At 38.6% G+C, this 17560-nt stretch overlaps 1 long non-coding RNA gene across 1 annotated transcript in view; it reads right to left on the bottom strand.

Moving 5' to 3' along the window:
• LOC309562541 overlaps positions 1-16907 on the bottom strand; it is a 70316-nt gene extending 53409 nt beyond the window's left edge. Inside the window, exon 1 of the long non-coding RNA XR_014225638.1 lies at positions 16712-16907. This is a non-coding gene — a long non-coding RNA (uncharacterized lncRNA). The remainder of the gene's footprint in view (positions 1-16711) is intronic.
• Between the last annotated feature and the right edge of the window lie 653 nt (positions 16908-17560).

Genomic DNA, 17560 nt, shown 5'->3' with positions numbered 1-17560 from the left:
TGTTAAATTCTATATGATGTCAGTCCCCAACTTCTTGGCTTCCAGGAAGGAGGGGTCTAAAGGAACATGAGGATCTCGCAGGCTAGATTCATCCCCTCGGCCTATGAGAGAGGACATGTGGGATTTCCCCCCTTGGCTGTCAGTTACTATTAACACTGCATGAGCTAGATTGCAATATATACTTACACTCCCCTCCTCCTGGCGTGCGTCTTTGCAGGTCTTGTTGGACCATATTTGAGGAGATGTCTCTTCTTTCTCCCTGGCAATGGGATAGCCATCATTGACTGTTTTTAAATTTACTTGGCTGATGTATGTAACTTTTATCTGCTGACATCATTGATCCATTCTACTACTGTATACACCCCTGAGGAAAGGATAATTTCTGAATCGCGTTGGGTATCCTCCTTGTATGCTATGCCACAGGTATCTGCATCTTGGAAGCCTCAATATGCAGAATTGTATCCATTGTTGGGACTTGCTTTATATTGGCTTTACTTTAAACCAGCATTTAACTGCCTTTTAATGATTTTGTAAATAACATGTATACTTGAGACTTTTATATACTTTTCCTGCATGGCAATGTAAACCCTATTTTGATGTGTAAGTCTACTATATGCCTTTAAAGTTCCACTAGGGGGTTGTCCTTCTTGTACACCAGATAGTGGGTCCTCTCCTCACTTCCTCCTCTGTTGATAAAACTTCCCTAGCTGGGAGGACTCAAAAGAACTCTCAGAATAAAGGAAAGAATCTCCAATAGTGCAGTATAATGGTTAAAATGCATAAGAGAATACCAGTCAAGTATAAGGAAATGCGCTCACATTTTACTCTGTTTAAAACAAGAAATATGATATAACAGGTTAACAGTGTCTCACAGCATCCAGATCAAGTAATAATACAGGCTGGTATTCTCTTATGCATTTTAACCACAAGGGTTCTGTGGAGTCATCCCAAATGGAAAAGTTCTATCATCAGAGGAGGAAGTGATCAGAGGACCCACTATCTGGTGTACAGGATTGATTACCATTATGCTGTGTTGGCTTGTCCTGAGATGGGCGAGTATTTCACCTGGTGATGGAGCACTCTTGTTACATGGTGAAGCACATATTGAAATATGAAGATGCATTAGAGCACTTTATGTGTGGACTGTTGGGACTTTATTTATTTACCTAATATGTGTTTATTTTTTTTCTCAATGTATCAGTGTTTATAGTAATTTTATAGCACGGGAGTATATTGTTATCCATTATTTATGGAAGTCACTTTTCTTTTGTTTTTTCAATTGATTGAATTATTGATTGTTCACTATTGGGCAGCGCTATCACAACCTTTTTCTTTAAAAAAATAAACTTACTGTAGGAAATTTTAGGATTATAGAGAGAAACTTCAATTTAGCTTTAAGGTGTTAGGCCTCCCTGGCATATTATGAAAAGGCTTTGTGCCTTCAAAGTTTGAAATGATTTCCATTACAGTTTGCTATTAAACGTGTTACTAAAGCTGCATTTGCTTTTTTGATCCATAAAAGTAAACTCTTTAATAATTAATTTTAAAGCTAACATGGTAAAAAAAAAAAAATGTAAATTTTAATCAAAAAGGGGCTGTGCATTATGAGACAACATCAATCCATTTAAGCAATTAGAGTACTTCAAATGAGTTTATTCTTGACACAACGTGAAGCCAAAAAAACACACTAAAGGCACAACATGGTATCTTTAGGGGTAACGATAAAGTAATTAAGTTATTAAAGAGGGAAACATAATTATTAAAAACATAAGCGATAAAAAAGAAAAGCAAACTAAAAATAATCTCCACATAACAATATTCTGATTATTTGGGATGGTTCTGCTGACAGAATTTCTACTTTATAGCTTCAACAATCCTATTAATATCTCATCCATATTTTATACCTCAATAACAAACAAAATGGCCCCTGTCCCCACCTATAACGGGCCTTCACAGCAAGGAGCACATGGAAGGCCAACGCATTTAAGACAAAACCAATAAAAGTTCCCAGATCAACTCACCAATCAGTTTTTTTACCAACCAAATTAACCTGTCTAACAGTAAGCGTTAAAAACAGGGGTTTAGTTAGCACACATTTGCAAACGCATGCGTAAGCTGCAGAGCCAGTTCACGGCACCCTGTATTACCTGCAGTCCTAACTCCTGTAAATTTATGAGAGTCTCCACAGTGAGAGCACATGCATTCTAATGGATAGGTAGGGGGCAGGTGGGCCTGGAGGTGGCCCAACCCTCCTCAAAGGCACAGGGGCACAATGGACGCCCAGCACACAGCACAATGGCAGCAAAGGCGTCCAGTGTGTCCCCTCACCAGTATATAATATTTTATACCTGATTGTATTTTTTTGGGCTTGGAATGATTCACTGATGATGAAGGTTCCACTCTATTAAAAAATAATTTAAAATCCTGGAAGGAAAATTATGTTTGCATGCAAAGTAATCATCTACCCTGTACCTATGGAGAAGCTACATTGCTTTTCACAGTAGGACAGGAGGTCTTCTAGAACTGAACAACACACTCCTGCGCTAGAGTCAGCTCATTGTATAGTGTTACAGGTGCCTGGATAATCCTATAGATGCCTTGCTGCCCTCTAGGACTGGGATCATCCTGATAGTGCTGTGAGAATAGAAAAAGAAAAGAGGGTGCACTGGTCTAGTGCATCATTCAACAGATTTATTAAAAGATATGAAAAAAATCATAAAGATGTCTACTCACAAACCTAAGTTAAAAGCATGCTCGTCGGGCCATTTGTGTGGCTATCTCTCACCGATTGCTCGAATTACCAAACTTGGGATCCTGGATGAGACCCCTCAGGCTGATGCATTTAGAAGAACTGGCCTTCTTCTTCTTTTTTCATTATATTCCTGCACACACCCGCCCTCCCCATGCCAGTAGACTGTGCTAGTTTAGATGCTGGTGCTTCTTATGACGAGCATCCTCCATCAGATTTGTGGCATGAGGAAGAAAGGGGATGTGTCTGACTAGATCTGGTACATTATGAAGTGCACTGGGCAACGTAGGCAAAGTCCAATCTAGGGGGGTGCTGGGGTGGACTGTGCCCCCAGATTTTGGTCTTGCCCCCCCCCCCCAGGACCAGTAGCATTAGTAGTGCAGACTAAATAATGAGGCACTGAAGCCCAACCCAACCACTGTGGTGCACATAGACACAAGGATAACATGAAAGTGTGTTACTACTTTGCACACCCAGATCAGACAGGCTAGATCTGTCCATGAACTAAACAGTCATATTTAGACACTTCTCAACTGCTATAATAGGAAAGTGGGAATTATGAAAAAAGAGGTTGTTCATGCAGTGCTTATCTTCCTATATAGTTATTTTGTTGACTTTAGTAGGGATTTTCATCACAGAAACACTGCTATGATGATACTCAAGGTGCCCTCGTAACATGATAGTGAGGAATCTAGGACAGTCCATCTTTGGTTTTCCTTCTAAACCAACAGATTTACCCATTTCTGAGAAAAAAAAAAACATTTAAGTCATGCCGTGAATGATAGTTGTCACAATTGCCAGTTCACTTAAGTTAGCCTTCAATCAAACTGTTAAACGAACAAATGGCTGATGAAATGGCAACTGCAAATCAAACAGAGTCTAAGATGGCTGCCTTCTTGGATGTAAAGGACTGTTATCCTCACCAGGGCCACACCATGGAACTAGCAGATACAAACACTACTAAACATTGGAGCCCATTATGGGTGTGCTTAGTTGTTTCGTTCTGGTATAACACTCTCCTTCTGGCTGTTTACATTATTTCATGGTTTTATATTAAATGTTTTCTCTTGATCTTTTCATTTGGTAATATTAATAAATAGTTGAAACATCTTTTGATGTCTGTGTCCTGCCTTGATTCTATTTTTTTTTTTTTTTTTGCTGATGTAGTTCTCAAAGTTGCACTCAAGACAAACAGGTTAAAAAATATATCCTTATAGTTTTACTTGTCAAAAGATTTGCAGCCATGTTTTTCAACATGGCTGTTGCAATAGATTTAATGGGAAATACAAACTTTTTTTTTTTAATGCAAAAGGTTGAAAATCTCAGAAATGAAGATATACAGTACCTCCATAAATAAAGTAACATGAGAGAGATACAGTACCTTGTGGGAATTTGAGTGCAGGTGGAAGCTGAACAATTGACCTCCTAGGATCAGGAGCGGAAAAGGGAAGATGGGGAGAAGAGGAGGATTGGGGATGGGAGGAATAGCAAGGATTTAGCTCCATAACAGTTTAGCTGCAATTTGCCATGATAGGAAATATTCAGAGTGATTGTGAGAAGACATGGGGAGTGGAAGTGGTATTGTGAACCTGTTGTTTGGATGTTAAGGTACAAAAAAGGGGATGAAAAAAAGAGAAGAATGACAGTTGAAAGGGAAAGTGATTCGGCAAGTGGGGAAGAAGAAAACGACTAACAAGAGTGGCACAGGTGCCCCCCATCCCATGATGGGTTACTTATGAGCACCTTCTTTTCAGGCCTGTATATGGCATAGGTGTTGATAACATGGATAGCGCAGATAGAGGCACCTGGGATTAACCTCTGTGAATCTAGATTGATGGAGAAAAGAAAACTAAAAGCTGGAATAAGTACCTTGAGCACTATTTGACCTTATTATTTTAAAGAGGCCGCACATTTCCGGTGAGTGCATAGTGTGTGTTTTTGGCTCACAAGGTGAGAGTTTATGTGCGTTTACAGTGGAGGATTGAAAGAAAAACATTTTTGTAAAAGACACAGTTGTTCAATAAGGCAGGTGGAAATATTGGATGTGATAACTGTACTGGTGCTTTTTCACTTTGTTTTGGGACTTCTTATTATTTTGTCATCAGGAGAGTATGATTGTTAGTTCTGCCTGTTACATGTGTCCGGGGTGTGATTCATTAAGTCTGAGGGAGTGTCCCCACTGTATCCAATATGGGAGCCTGTTGGGCAGTGGAGGAAACCTAGCCAATGACACACAAGCTTTTGTGCAGTCCCAGTGGGAGGGCACAACAGCAGTGCATCCTGAGATTTGACATAAAAGCCAAGGGCACATCAGACGGAGGGTGATGGCTGTCTCTCCTCCTGTCAGCAAGGAAAGTGGCCACAGGCAGTTGGCCTTATGAGCCAGGGTGTGGTGCTGAGCCAAGAGGTCCAGGATACTGACAGGGGAGTTGAAGGCAGAGCTACCTGAGGAAAAACAGTGTCTGTGAGTACCAGGGAGCCTGCCAGGGGTCTGTCCAGGAAGGGAAACACTCCAGTAGGGTCAGAGGACAAGGGCTAGCACACACAGTCAGTGAGAAAGGGGGTGCCAAGTAGGACCCTGAAGAGTAATTCACAGAATAGTTCACCCTTCATATCTTCACTTCAGTGGCAAGGTGAAGCAGCAGCCTTGTCACACTCAATCCAGTGAGAAGTCCTCAAAATATGTGCAAAGTTGTCAAGTTGGAGTATGCCACTCATCCCTTCTATCCAACTTCCTAAATAAATAAAAAAAATCAAATCCCCTGGACTGTTCATTGACTGAGCCGAGTGTTAAAGCGCCAAGATTTAACAGACTGTTGCTATGGGTAACCCAGGGGAATCCAATCTAAGCAGCTCCCATGGGGGCAGTGCTATATATCTATATAAAAATATATAAATGTATAGGTTTTTTCACACTATGGTTGGTATAAATTATAGCGCGTCCCTTTGTTTTTTACTTTACTTTAGTACAATGTAAAGTAGTGAGTGTACAGCTTGTATAACAGTGTAAATTTGCTGTCCTCTCAAAATAACTCAACACACAGGCATTATGTCTAAACCCCTGGCAACAAAAGTGAGAACACCTCTATATGAAAATGTCCAAATGGGGCTCCATTGGCCATTTTCCCTCCCCGGTGTCATGTTACTCGTTAGTGCTTCAAGGTCTCGGGTGTGAATGGGGAGCAGGTGTGTTATATTTGGTGGTATCGCTCTCACTCTCTCATATTGGTCACTGAAAGTTCAACATGGCGACTCATGGCAAAGAACTCTCTGAGGATCTGAATAAAAGAATTGTTGCTCTAAATAAAGATGGCCTAGGCTATAAGAAGATTCCCAAGACCCTGAATATGAGCTGAATCTGAGCTCGGTAGTCCCTGTAGAAATATGTGTGTGTGGACAGCCCTTTAGCATGTATTCCAGGCTAAATCAACCTAGAGGAGTTCAAGAAGGGAGGAGGGGAATAAGGCGGACTGCAGTTTATTCCAAAAAAATATACTTTATTAGTAACAAAATTCAAAAACAACATCAAAATAGCAGACTATGGGGAGTGGGGAGCAGGTGTGTTATATTTGGAGGTATCGCTCTCACTCTCTCATATTGGTCACTGAAAGTTCAACATGGTACTTCATGGCAAAGAACTCTCTGAGGATCTGAATAGAAGAATTGTTGCTCAAGATAAAGATGGCCTAGGCTATAAGAAGATTGCCAAGACCCTGAATCTGAGCTGCAGCATGGTGGCCAAGACCATAAAGCGGTTTAAAAGGCCTCGCCATGGTCGACCAAAGAATTCGAGTGCATGTGCTCAGAGTCATAGCCAGAGGTTGTCTTTGGGAAATAGACATATGAGTGCTGCCAGCATTGCTGCAAAGTTTGAAGGGGTGGGTGGGTCAGCCTGTCAAGGCTCAGACCATACACCGCACACTGCATCAAATTGGCCTTCATGGCTGTCGTCCAAGAAGGAATCCTCTTATAAAGATGATGCACAAGAAAGCCCACAAACAGTTTGCTGAAGACAAGCAGACTAAGGACATGGATTACTGGAACCATGTCCTGGGGTCTAATGAGACCAAGATAAACTTATTTGGTTCAGATGGTGTCAAGCGTGTGTGGTGGTAACCAGGTGATAAGTACAAAGACAAGTGTGTCTTGTCTACAGTCAAGCAAGGTGGTGGGAGTGTCATGGTCTGGGGCTGCATGAGTGCTGCCGGCCCTGGGGAGCTACAGTTCATTAAGGGAAACATGAATGCCAACATGTACTGTGACATACTAAGGCAGAGCATGATCCCCTCCCTTCTGAGACTGGGCCGCAGGACAGTATTCCAACATGATAATGACTCCAAACATACCTCCAAGACGACGACTGCCTTGCTAAAGAAGCTGAGGGTAAAGGTGATGGACTGGCCAAGCATGTCTCCAGACCTAAACCCTATTGAGCATCTGTGGGGCATCCTCAAATGGAAGGTGGAGGAGCGTAAGGTCTCTAACATCCACCAGCTCCGTGATATCGTCATTGAGGAGTGGAAGAGGACTACAGTGGCAACCCGTGATGCTCTGGTGAACCTCATGCCCAAGAGGGTTAACACAGTGCTAAAAAAATATGGTGGCCACACAAAATATTGACACTTTTGGCCCAATTTGGACATTTTCTCTTAGGGGTGTACTCACTTTAGTTGCCAACTGTTTCGACATTAATGACTGTGTATTGAGTTATTTTGAGGGAACAGCAAATTTACACAGTTATACAAGCTGTACTCTCACTATTTACATTGTAGCAAAGTGTCATTTCTTGTCAAATGAAAAGATATCATAAAATATTTACAAAAATGTGAGGGGTGTACTCACTTTTGTAAGATACTGTATATGGGCACAGCAGTAGCTATATGTCTACAATAGCATCTTTATGGGCACAATAGCATCTTTACGCTTTTGTGCCCACATAGCTTTTACTGTTCTTTATTATGCCCACTGACCTTAAAGCGGAGTTCCGGGCATGAAAACGTTTTTTCAATAAACATACCCCCGGGACAGTCAGGGCTAGTACATTCCACAATGGCTAGCCTCTGATCTGTCCCGGTTCGCACTTACCTGCAAGAAGAAATACTCACTTATAAAATTTCTTCTCCAGCGTTGCCATCTCTGTTGTGGGCAGCTGAAGCCAGCGCGATCCTCTTCTGCGTCCTCTTCCGTGTCTTCTTCTCCCAGAATGCGCCTGCACCGGCCCCTCTCGTCACTTCCGGTGCGGCGCATTCCTCCACAGCTTGTGGGCATGCCCAGAAGCTGTTTAGCAGGGAATGCGGCGTCGCCCCGGAAGTGACGAGCGGGGCCGGTGCCGTCGCATTGATTCCTGGGAGCGATGACGTTCAGCTCCCAGGAATCATCGCAAGACAGGAAGTGACGGCGGAGCCGTGGCACAGAGGGAGGAAGTGGAGAATAGGTGAGTATTTTCTATCTACAATTACAAGGTGAGTAAAAAAAAAAAATATACCTAACTATCCAATTCCTTTTCAGGTGAAGAAGATCCAGCGGATGGGCACAAAATCGATTAGGTCAATTTTGTGCCCGGAACTCCGCTTTAATTTCTTCCAGCCGCTGTGGACCTAGCTACCAAGAATGAGAGGCAGAATGCTATTGGTATCACTCTGCCTGACATTGCAGCTAGAACTATAGGCGAGGCATTGACTCGTGAGGCAAGCTGATGCCTCCGCGACCACCTGCTCCCTCCTGCCCTGTTGCTCTCCTTCCGTGGCCAGCTGCCGCCTTTATCCACGCTCAGTGACAGCAGATCTTCAAGCCCAGGACCGATCTACTAGTCACCTGGATGCGATCGACTGATATATTGTGGCCCATGGGCTGTGGACCAGGGCTGTAGACAGACCTCAAAGCCACACCCTTAAGGGGTAAATTACAAAAATTATATAGGCGTTCCGGAGCCCGTAGCACAAAACTATGGCTAGAAACCACTCCAAAAAAAATATCTACTTTGTAGGGCTGCCACGAAAGTTCAAATATATAAAAGAAAAAAGGATGAAATGAGAGGAAGACTGATGTCTGACTGGTGTTGTTGGTATTCCAACTTCTTTAGAGAAAACCCCCCTTTCTCCCATTTGATCCTGTGGTGGTACTACCTATATCTCTCTATGTTGGATGTACCTTTGCTTTTATACCTGGAATTAAATATTTACAACTTGAAGCTTCATTAGAGTGAGGTGACTTATATGTTTCTCCCTTCTATGGTCATCTGCTTAATGGGCTCCTAGCAATATGGATGACATTCAAGCTATACATACAGTATATGGTCCCGGTGGTCCCTATAGAAATGTGTGTTTGGACATTTTTGTACCAATTATTACAGGTTAAATCCACCTGGAGACCTGAGGATACTGTGCAAATTATATATATATATATATATATATATATATATATATATATTTATATATATGTGTGCTTTCTCGGTAGTCCCTGTAGAAATATGTGTGTGTGGACAGCCCTTTAGCATGTATTACAGGCTAAGTCAACCTAGAGGAGTTCTAGAAGGGAGGAGGGGAATAAGGCAGACTGCAGTTTATCCCAAAAAAATATACTTTATTAGTAACAAAATTCAGAATCAAAAACAACATCAAAATAGCAGACTACATGTAAAGAATTAAAAAATAGGACAACGTTGCTACTAAAAACACACACCCGGGGTTCACCAACACACCGTATGTACACAGTGAGCAATTAAGCATGTCATTGTATAGAAATAAGGCTAGAGATCAGGTAGTCAGGGCCAGACTGGGAATAAAATTCAGCCTTGGTATTAATTTCATACCAGCCCCATAGCATTATTATATCAGCTTAACAGCATAACGTCATTATTTTTTTATTCATAAAAGGGAAAACTATGCATTTTAAAGCACATTTGAACAGTATTTTATATATATATATATATATATATATATATATATATATATATATATATATATATATGTGTATTATATATAAATAAGACATATATGAAGACACATAGAGCTTTATATAAATAAGAGCAAATTCTGGTTAAAAGAGGAAAAAGTGCGGACATGGTACAGGACCCCTGTTCTAAGACATATGTCACATGTGTGCTGTTGCAGGTAATTAATTCTTTAATTTTTTATTATTTGCCTGTGGTTGTGGATCTAAAAGAATCTCTATTTCTGCTCATCTGTTGGCTGGTTCTGCATGGTAGGTATTTTTTACATTTAAAGAATCCCTTTAGGTGGAAAACATCCTAATTTATTTTGGAGAGTACAGTGTGTTATGGACAAGTTTGTTTCTTACGGTGGGAGCGCTCCTGTGAATAAAAGAGGATTGTTATGGGAGAATTGTTTTCAATATTTTGTCTGATTTTAGAATTGCCCAATGTTTCCTCACGACTTTTTCTATTGTTTTATATTGTCTGTTGAAGCCTGTGAGGAAATCCATTTTCAATATTTTTGTTCTCCCTTTTCTTCTTCATAGTCAGCATGGTTTCTCTATTTATGTTTTTTACCTCATTCCTGAGTGCTTCAAGTTTTTTTTTTGTATCCTTTCTCTATAAATCTGTGGATTAGCACTTTGGATTGATTTTCATAATACCTTTGGTCACTCGTGTTTCTGTATATTCTCATGAATTGCCCCTTAGGCGTATTTCCTATCCATTTGGGGTGGTGGTAGCTTTTTGTGGGTATATACCCATTACGATCTGTTGTTTTAAATAGGTTTTAGTGTTTACTTTTCCATTCTCTTTATAGATTTGTAGATTAAGGTAATCTATACCTGGTTTGCTCCAATTCCCTGAAAAGGAAATTCCGTATATGTTCTGATTTCTTTCATCAAAGAATTCTTGTACCGATTCTTCCGTGCCTTTTCAGATTATTATGATATTATCAATGTATCTTCGGTAAAATTTTAGGCTCAGTCTTTCTATGCTGTAAACTTTTTCTTCCTCCCACCTATTCATAAATATATTTGCCACACTTGGCACATATTTAGCTCCCATTTCCACTTCTTTCATTTGTATGTAATATCCGACCTTTCACCAAAAGTAGTTGTTACTCATAGCCATCTCCTGGCCCTCCAGTATGTAATTTATTTGTTCTTGTTTCATATCAGTATGTTTCTGTAGTGCCCTTTCCACACTGCTTAGACCATCATTTTGTATATTTGTATACAATGAATTGACATCTATTGTGACCAGGAGTTCTCCCTCCTACTCTATAAGATGTTTAAATTCTGAGATCAGTTGCCTGCTATCTTTTGAATATGATCTTCCCTCTGAGACCAGTGGTTGTAGGTACTGGTCTAGGTATTCCCCTAATCTTGAGAAAAGGGAATCTATCCCACTGATAGTGGTTTTACCAAGTGTTTTTTCCTGGTTTTTGTGGACTTTCATGACATAATAAATTACAGGTGTTTTTACTGCCTCAGGTGTGAAAAATCTGGCCTCTTTTCTATTAAGGATTCCTCTATCCTTCCCTTTCTTTAAATATGTTTTCAGATTCCTTTTTATATTCACTTTTTGGATTTGTTGTAAGTTTTTTGCATGTGCCCTTCATTTTCAACAAATTTCCCATTCCCAATTCATAGTCCTTTTTGTTCAGGATCACCAGATTTCCTCCATTTTCTGCTAGACGGATGACCACTTCTTTCTTCTTTTCTATAATTTTAATTGTTTTCCAGATATTGCCTTCTCTAGTTTTTTGCAGTTTGAGTTTCTTGAGGTCTTCCTCCACCATCTTTTTGAAAACCTCTAGGCTATCATTATTCAGGGTTTTTGGATTAACTGTGGAGTTATTTCCTTAGTGATGTATGTTTAAATTGCATTCTTTTAGATCTTACTTGTTCTCCCTTTTTCAGTATGAAGATTTTTTTGACATTCAATTTTCTTATAAATTTTTGTAAATCTATATAAACTTTGAATTTATCCAATTCTTTGCATAACGCATATTTTAGTCCTAAGTCTATTGAGGGCCTGGCGATGGCTAGGAGTATCCAATACTTTTGGTGCAAGGGCGAATATTAGGTACAAACAAAAGGAGTGTCAATAGGAGCTAAATATGCGCCAATCGCTGTGAATATATTTATGAATAGGTGGGAGGAAGAACACGTTTACAGCACAGAAAGACAGAACCTACAATTTTACCGAAGATACATTGATATCATAATAATCTGGAAAGGCACAGAAGAATCTCTACAAGAATTATTTGATGAAATTAATCAGACTATATAGGGGAAATTCCTTTTCTGGGAAATGGAGCAACCGAAGTATAGATTACCATCTACAAAACTATAAAGAGAACGGAAAATGAAATGCTAGAACCTATTTGAAACAAACAGATCGTAATGGGTATATACCCACGAAAAGTTGCCACCACCCCAAATGGATAGGAAATACACCCAAGGGGCAATTCATGAGAATATACAGAAACGGCAGTGACCAAAGGGATTATGAAAACCAATCCAAAGTGCTAATGCACAGATTTGTGGAGAAAGGATACAAAAAAGAAAAACTTGAAGCACTCAGGAATGAAGTAAAAAAAAGATAAATAGAGAAACTATGCTGACTACAGAGAAGAAAAAGGAGAATAACAATATGGAAATGGGCTTCCTCATGGGCTTCAACAGATAATATAAAACAATAGAGAAAGTTGTGAAGGAAACACTGGCCAAATCTAAAATCGGACAGAAAATTGAAAACAATTCTCCCACAACAACCCTCTTATATTTACAGGAGAGCTCCCACCCTAAGAAACACACTCATCCATAACACACTGGACCCTTCAAAGCGAATTAGGATGTTTTCCAACCTAAAGGGATTCTTTAAATGTTAAAAATGCCTACCATGCAGAACCAGCCAACAGACAAACAAGAAGAGAGAGTCTTTTAGATCTACAACCACAGGCAAAGAAAACAAAATTAAAGAATTTAATATCTGCAACAGCATACATGTGACATATGTCTTAGAATGTCCATGTCGGCTAAAATACATTTGGAGGACCAACAGGCCACTATATTTTAGAATCTGGGAGCACTTTAATACCATCAGAAAAGGATTCATGAAGCATAGACATTTCACGTATCAAGACATTTCAGGGAATCCCATCAGAAAGATCCATCAGTCATGACCTTCTATGGAATAGATAAAATCAGAGTACATTGGAGAGGGGATAACAAAAAAAGAAAATTTCACAGAATGAGATGGATAACCTTACTAAATACTTTCCGACTGAAGGCATGAATATAGATATACATTTAAAACTGCTTCATTACAAATTAAAAAAAAAAAATGTCTTTTGTTATATTGCCAACCCCCCAATATATATTAAAAACATAATACAATAAATTAAATTGAGCTAGCGAAATAACATCCAACTTTGAGGAGATAGAGAATCCTGTTCGCCCCTTTTTTCCAATTTTTTTCTCCATAGTTTTTTTCAAAAATTTCTCATTTTCAATAAATCTGAGGGTAAAGGTGATGGACTGGCCAAGCATGTCTCCAGACCTAAATTCTATTGAGCATCTGTGGGGCATCCTTAAATGGAAGGTGGAGGAGTGCAAGGTCTCTAACATCCCCCATCCTTTGGTAAACTCCATGCCCAAGAGGGTTAAGGCAGTGCTGGAAAACAATGGTGACAACACAAAATTGTTGACACTTTGGGTCCAATATGGACATTTTTACTTAGGGGTGTACCTTTGTTGCCAGCGGCTTAGACAATAATGGCTGTGTGTTGAGTTATTTTGAGGGGACAGCAAATTTACGCTGTTATACAAGCTGTACATGCACTACTTTACATTGTAGCAAAGTGTAATTTCTTCAGTGTTGTCAGATGAAAAGTTATAATAAAATATTTACAAAAATGTGAGGGGTGTACTCACTTTTGTGAGATATAGTACATAGTTAGTCTGGTTGAAAAAAGACACAAATCAATCTAGTTCAACCAATAAAAGGGAAAAAAACATTTTTTTTTTACAATCCTATATACACAATCCCATACCCAAAAACCACCCAGCAAAGCTTCATCCAATTGGCTCCAGCAGGGAAAAAAATTCCTTTCTGATCCCCCAAGAGGTATTCAGATATTCCCTGGATCAAAATCAGTTTGCCAGTGAACACTATTGATTGTCCTTTATTTTATTGAGCTCAAAATCTGGAAAACCATTGGGGATTGATAGCCTAACTGAGTGCCTTTCCTTCATTGATTGCATCCATCTAGTTGATCTGTATATAGAGTGTTTTATGCAATTTTGACCTTAGTAGTAGGGGACAAATTGCCATGTGAAAGCACATCTTTGGGGCATTCGGTGGAGGATTGCTCGCACCTATTTACAGCACATTCTTATATTGCTTTTTAACACTGGCTCACGTTTGGACTTTTGTGTTTTTTGGATTCTGAGCACATCACTGTATGTTCTTTATTATTTTAATATTGTTAATAGTTACTATTTTCATGCACTTTGTAATATTGACACTTACAGTAGGTACATTTTTATTTGGCACCATGAACACTTTGTTCATGGATTTTGAACATATCACTACTCACTACATTGTTTGTACACTGCTATTATTGTCAGTGTCATGTAGAGTTATTTATATTTATTTTATATTATTGTTGTGTTTGTTCATTTGATAGTATTAATTTTACTTTGTATTACCTGTATACTGTACCTGTATACGTTTATATTTATTTTGATTTTGTAGCATCAGTGTGCTAGCAGCTACTTGTATTTCCACAGTTATTTTGAAAGAGTACCACCACTATTCCTACGTGATCATTATATCTTTGCTGTTTATACTCAATATGTTTATTATGAGCAGGTTTATACACATATAAATATTTTAGGATGTATTTACATATTTTCTCACCAAAAAGGATAATTTTGAGTGGAATTTTGTTTTTAATATGTATACCTTAGTTTTTAAACTGTGTTTTGTGTCTTTATAATTTTATAATAAAATATGTTTGTTAAGAAGTTGGTTGCAAAAGATATATATATATATATATATATATATATATATATATATATATATATATATATATATATATGCTGTATATCTTTTTTTCTTTGTTTTTCATATATTTGAACTTCAACAGCAGCCCTACAAAATAAGTATTATTATAGGGGTGATTTTGAGAATTCTAGTCAGTATTTTGTCAATGAAAGAAGCATCAGCACATCTTTTCATCCTGTTAAATTGCCTTGGCTATGTTTTTTAGGAACTGCAGTAGTTAAAGCGTTACTAAACCTACAACAGAAAAATCAGTCTGTATATGTAGGAAAGCATGCTTCTTTTACTCACTGCACAAGCTTAGTTTGGTGTGTATTGCTAGAGAGTTTTTTTTTTTTTCTTGGGAGAGTGCATGTGATCAGCACAGAGTCAATCAGCACTGTCCAGACAGAGGGTCAGGGGTCCTGCAGCCTCACAGGAGAATCACAAGAGAATCAAAATTCCTCCTACAAGCTTTAACATGACATTGATAGAAGGCAAAAAATGCTATCAACTGCTGATGAGAAAAGGTATTTAGGAGTTTATATTAACTAAAATAATTGCATTTCCATGTTCTGTGTACTGTGGGAGACCACATAAAGTGAATGCAGGGTCCGGGGTTTAGTCAAACTTTAAAGATAATTAGACATTTGAATTGCCAAAATACAGTAAAGGCTAAATAGCACTGTATTCATGTCTTGTGGCCTTTCCAGCACTTGAAAAGTAAATTTGACAGGTGCATGAAAATGGTATCTCAAATAAAGGGAGAACTAAGCCAGAGGGAAGTGAAGATATTGTCCAATGATTGGTATTTTGAAACCGAAGGAGCCACTTAGGAATATATTAGGATGAATTTAGTCTATATGCTCTAGCTAGACCATGTTTGTAAAGAGGGTTCCGTGCGATCAATGGAGTTGATTTAACAAAGACAAAAAGCCTGTTTACTTTGCAAAGGAATTTTCCCCAGAGCTTAGCGAATGTGGTGAAATTTCACTTTGCAAAGAATACTAAGCTACTGTATGTGCAAGTAATAAAAAAATACAGCATTTTTGCTTGCCTTAGGTTAGATGATAAAAGTCAGTAGGGTTTCACTTCATTCAATAAACTCTGAGGAAAGTTACCTTGCAAAGTTAGCAGCTTATTTGCCTTAAGCAAATCAACCCTGTTTTGTTCACCGTTCTTTCCATATGCATAACATCATTGTGGATTCTCATTCCAAGATGGAAGTTCTGGTGACATCTAACATCTGGAAATAGACATACAGACTGCTGAATGACAAAATCAGTTTTGGTAAGCTTTTTGGTGCTCCTTAACATAGATAACAACACTATTCTATGGGTTCCCGGGATCACTATGTGCTGCAACCTGCTGTATGCCACCTTCTCGGCCATTATTTTAATTTTTTTATGAACTGCCTTCAATATAACAATCTGCTGGTACAATAATTTCCCATTACAACTTTCTGTGTTACACTGCTGAGATGATCTATTTTACTTTTTTTTTGTAATCTGGTTAAATTACTGTCACACCACTGAACAGAGTAAGTCAGAACTTTAAATCTGCATATGTATTTTAGTTCTGTACTGAAGCCAGTGAATTAGCATGATAGACAGGCAAGTAAGATTTTAAGAAGTCGGTTAGTAATGGCTGCCTCCATATTTCTCTCAGTACAAATTTTTCTCTCACAGTAGTCATTCAAAAAAGATTGCAATACAAGATGCATAACATAGTCATTAGAGGGGAATATTTACAGATCTTTTTTTTTAATAAAAAAAAAATCACACATTAAGCTGATACAAAATAGAAATCTTCTAAAGCTGTATTCAGAAAAATGTACCAATAACAGCCTGAAAAAAAAGTACTTTCTGAAAATAGTTTGCCGTTAACAGTAAAATAGTTCATGATACAATTCTTTCCTATCTGCTGCTTTGCTAGAAGTGGTGCTCAATTCTCATAATGTTATTTTCATGTCATACCCTATGCAGGCACTTGTTATCCATCTGCATAAAGTGCAGCACAACCTTGCCGACGTTGGATTAAAATGTACAGAGAGAAAAGGATGGAAAGCCCAAGGTGGAACTTTGTTCTGTACAGGGTTGATAGAACTGCAATCCTATTAATGCAAAAGTCAGAACTCTTCAAGAAATACATCAGAGCAGCAGCCATTCATTGCTGAAAGGCAACCTAAACATCTCCACAAGTTACTGCACGAAAATCAATGTGGAAAAGGAAAGAGATGTATGACAACACTTTCAGGGATGCCAAGAAACTGTTGCCCTCTGACAGCATCTTGGCACATTACAGTCTAAACAAACCACTCAATCTTACATTTGATATATTTCCCTTATACAATAAGTGCTGTTTAGAGCAACACATTTAATGGAAGGTTAAGAAGCTCAAACTGTATACCATTCAAGTGCTTATTATTCAAGGACTGTGCATGCCATGAAAAAGAATTAAACCCAAATGTTTGGACTACTTAAATAGAAGAAAGGCCAGTACTATAATGGATCATATGGCATTATTTAGATTGTTCAGATGCAATTGGCTGGCTTCCCAAATATTCTCATTACACATGAATGGATGAACTCATTACACACAAGTGAACAGGCTCATTTTAAATGTTGATGAATGAAAACATAAGTGCTTTCGTAAAAGGGAATCAGTGATACTTGTCTTAAAGAGAACCTGTGAGTACTAAATTATCAGAGCCACCCTTGATGATTTTAATGTGACTTTCTTGCTTTCAAAAAAAAAAAAAAAATGATCAAAGCAGTACCTGTAAAAATAAACAGATAATACCTCCTTGTCCCATTGCCTGTGCC

Source organism: Pelophylax lessonae (assembly GCF_965119305.1).
Source record: "Pelophylax lessonae genome assembly, chromosome: 9".
Classification (NCBI taxonomy): domain Eukaryota; kingdom Metazoa; phylum Chordata; class Amphibia; order Anura; family Ranidae; genus Pelophylax; species Pelophylax lessonae.
The sequence above is the reverse complement of the archived record's forward strand: the minus strand, read 5'-3'. Positions and strand labels throughout refer to the sequence as shown.